Below are 3,280 nucleotides of genomic sequence, written 5' to 3'. Positions count from 1 at the left end.
ACTCATCAATTACACTTAATCTCCAGTAAGAGAAATAGAATGTGCACACAAGACAGTAACACACACTTGAAGTGGTAAGGAAATAGTATTTTCCTTCTGGTTTGTTGTCCAATTAAGGCCTTTAGAATGTTTTTCTCTGTTTCCCGGGCGTTGTGTGCTATCGTATATTCATTTATCGTATTTGGGTTAATGAACCCAATGTCATAGATTTGTCCTCTTTTGCATTCAAGAATGTTCAATCTGCATAATATGGTGAGGATAATTATACATGCAATGAACGAGCTGAGCTAGAGACTTAATTACATACGTACAGACAATAGAAACTGACGATAGTTTTGTCGAGGGCGTCTTGATTGTATAACTGAAATAATTCTTCAAATTCAACGTAGGTCGCCTCGACTCCATTTAAGTAATGTTAATCTCTAATTCCCACATAGATCATGTTGCTCCCTTCCTTTGAGGCTTTCATGTACCACTGATGCAATTTTTGCATTTGTGTTCATAGATGCGGGAGCTCCCCAGGTCTGACGAGAGGCTTCCTGTGCTAGTATCTAAAGGCTAACTCAGCCATGCGGAAGTGTACCTCCTCGCCTAAGTAATAATCAAGGGTGGACCCAAGATCAGCGGCCGCTACCCCCGGATCATTAGCAATATCAGTAAACACCTTGAGCGGGGGGCACAATTGGTTTTCCTGTTTGCCGACATGGGGAATTGTCTCCCCCTTGCACAATTGCTACTTCCAGATTACACATGTTCTCTATATGACTAGGCAGCTGTGGTCACGTAAGGTTTGCCAGACAGCACTTCACTTTTGCCGGATCCATTTCCTCCTTTTGCTCGCGTCATTTCAGCACAAGCTGGCATTTCACATTGTCAGCCATGACCTTCTTGAGTTATTGATCACTCAGTTTGTATGCTAACTTGCCAGGAGCCTCCTTGACGCTTATTGTACATGCTCTGGATTTCTTTGCGGTTGTACTAGCCACCGGAGCGGCGGCGGTTCTCTTATGCCAATGCTGAGGCAGCGGAGGACACTAGTAGAAACATGGCTTTGGTTGAGGCCTGGGTAAGGGCATTAATCCCAGTTCACTCATGAATCGGGACCAAAGGTGGCATCAGTCCCGGTTCGTGAGGCCAGGGTGCCGACCGGGCCTCGGGGGCCATTGGTCCCGGTTCGTCTGACCCTTTGGTCCCGGTTCCAGACATGAACCGGGACCAATGGGACTTGCTCCTGGCCCACCACCATTAGTCCTAGTTGGTGGCTTGAATCGGGACCAAAGGTTGTCATTTAGTCCCGATTTTAGCCACAACCCGGGACTAAAGAGAGGCCTATATATACCCTCCCCCCTGCCTGCGAACAGAGCCACTGCTCTTTTTTTTACTGGCCGTGTGAGAGGTTTGTGGTGCTTTATCTCACCTCCAATGCACATGAGGTGTTCGATGAACTGCCCGATGCAAGCTGCGGATGTCGTCAATGATCACAAGATCAAGATGGATGCAATGCCCTTGAAGATTCGAAAGATCAGAAAATATGCCATTCATACTTAGGCTTGGTATCATTATGCCGTTGGATCAATTGTTACCTTAGTTGCGATTATGATCGCATTTATTGTTGCATTGAAATGTTTTACATAGTTTGCATGTATGGTTTAATTAGATGCTCTAGAGAGCTATATGTTGTTCGATGAGAAATATGTATGAACTTTATGTATTTTTTTTAGTAATACCACTTGACCACTACTGTACTTTGGTTTTAATGTGATGATGAACTTCTATTAATTTGGTCACTTCTCTATTCATGATGTTCTGTAATGGTTTTTCATACACTTCACTATATATAATGCACGCAGATGAACCGGCAATGGATGTAGAGTGACAGATGCACCTCCGATTACATTAAGTGCATGCATAATTTTCTTGAAGTGGCTGAGGCAAACAAGCAGAATGGTTTCATGTGTTGTCCATGCCCTATCTGTGAGAATACGAAGTCTTCCTCTAACCTAAAAACCCTTCACATCCACCTACTTGAGAAGGGTTTCATGCCACACTATAATGTTTAGACCAAGCACGGAGAAAGAGGGGTTATGATGGAAGACAACAAAGAAGAAGAGGATGATGACAACTATCTGCCCCTGAATACGGTGATGCTGCAACGGAGAAGCTAAAGATCAAGAGGAACCAAATGATGTGCCCGATGATGATCTTAGTCGGGTCATTGTTGATGAAAAGAGACAATGCCAAAGTAAAAAGGATAAGTTGACGTTCGATCACATGTTAGAGGATCACAACAATGGGTTGTACCCAAATTGCGAAGATGGCAACACAAAGCTCGGTACTACACTCGAATTGCTGCAATGGAAGGCAAACAATGGTGTAACTGACAACGGATTTGAGAAGCTACTGAAAATATTGAAGAAGAAGCTTCCAAAGGATATTGAATTGCCCGACTGTACGTACGGAGCAAAGAAGGTTCTATGCCCTCTAGGAATTGAGGTGCAGAAGATAAATGCATGCCCTAATGACTGCATCCTCTACCGCGTGAGTACGAGGATTTGAACGCATGCCCGGTATGCGGTGCATTGTAGTATAAGATAATACAAGATGACCCTTGTGATGTTGAGGGTGAGCACCCCAGGAAGAGGGTTCCTAAAAAGGTGATGTGGTATGCTCCTATAATATCATGGTTGAAATGTCTCTTCAGAAACAAAGAGCATGCCAAGTTGATGCGATGGCACAAAGAGGACCGTAAGAAAGACGAAAAGTTGAGAGCACCTGTTGACGGGTCACAGTGGAGAAAAATCGAGAGAACGTGGGTGGACTTTGCAGGTGATGCAAGGAACATATGGTTTGGTTTAAGCGCGGATGGCATTAATCCTTTTGGGGAGCAGAGTAGCAATCATAGCACCTAGCCCGTGACTCTATGTACATATAACCTTCCTCCTTGTTTGTGCATGAAGCGGAAGTTCATTATGATGTCAGTGCTCATCCAAGGCCCTAAGAAACCCGGCAACGACATTGATGTGTACCTAAGGCCATTAGTTGAAAAACTTTTACAGCTGTGGAATGGAAAAGGTGTGGGATAAGCACAAACAGCTGGAATTTGACCTACATGCGTTGCTGTTTGTAACCATCAATGATTGGCCTGCTCTTAGTAATCTTTCAGGACAGACAAACAAGGGATACCATGCATGCACGCACTGTTTAGATGACACCGAAAGTATATATTTGGACAAATGCAGGAAGAATGTGTACCTGGGACATCGTCGATTTCTTCCGACCA

Source organism: Triticum dicoccoides, chromosome 6B (genome assembly GCF_002162155.2).
Source record: "Triticum dicoccoides isolate Atlit2015 ecotype Zavitan chromosome 6B, WEW_v2.0, whole genome shotgun sequence".
NCBI classification, from domain to species: domain Eukaryota; kingdom Viridiplantae; phylum Streptophyta; class Magnoliopsida; order Poales; family Poaceae; genus Triticum; species Triticum dicoccoides.
Note: the sequence above shows the minus strand (reverse complement) of the source record.